Here is a 734-nt window from a genome sequence, read left to right on the forward strand (position 1 = left end):
GGGCTCAAACATAGCAACAATTCTGAAGATGGAGCAGTATCTTGTTCTGTTGTATGTAGGGCACTATGTGTTGGAGCTGACTCAATGACACAAGTTTGCCGTTTTTGGACAGTACCAACTTCTACCTCTCAGGTTGTCAGCCTTGGTCTCAGGAGCAGCATCCTTGGTAATGGATACTAAGGAACAGAGAACAGGAGAAAACTTGCCTGTCCGTTGTTATCAGGCTCTCCTAGGTATACCCAGACATGCAATGCCCAAGTAGTTCCTTTGAGAGCCTGGTAATTCCTTTTCTCTATTTCAGAGGTCTTTATCCTCCCGTGTGTTCCCAGATGTGACAGATCCCTTTAGACACAAAGTCAGACTCCAATTGTCCTGACATGTTCTGAAAGTCAGAAGGCTCAATGAGCAGCCTTGGTTATTTCCTGGGAGTAACTGGTTCCACATGAAGTCTCTGGTTGGTGCAAATGCTAAATGCACTCGACCACTAAGCAAAAAGTTGGTGGTTCAAGTCCATCAAGAAGCACCTCAGAAGAAAGGACTGGCACATTTATAGTTTATTTACTTCCAAGTAAACAGCCATTGAAATGTTGTGGAGCATAGCTCTATACTAGCACACATGAGATGGTGTTGAGTCCGTGGAAACTAGTAACTGGTTGGACAAACAGGCTGTAGCTGAGTGTGTTAGACTGGGTTCTCTAGAGAAACAAAACCAGTAAAGCTTATATATATATATA

Source organism: Orycteropus afer, unplaced genomic scaffold (assembly GCF_000298275.1).
Source record: "Orycteropus afer afer isolate SDZICR_OR568_19922 unplaced genomic scaffold, OryAfe1.0 scaffold00092, whole genome shotgun sequence".
In the NCBI taxonomy this organism is placed as follows: domain Eukaryota; kingdom Metazoa; phylum Chordata; class Mammalia; order Tubulidentata; family Orycteropodidae; genus Orycteropus; species Orycteropus afer.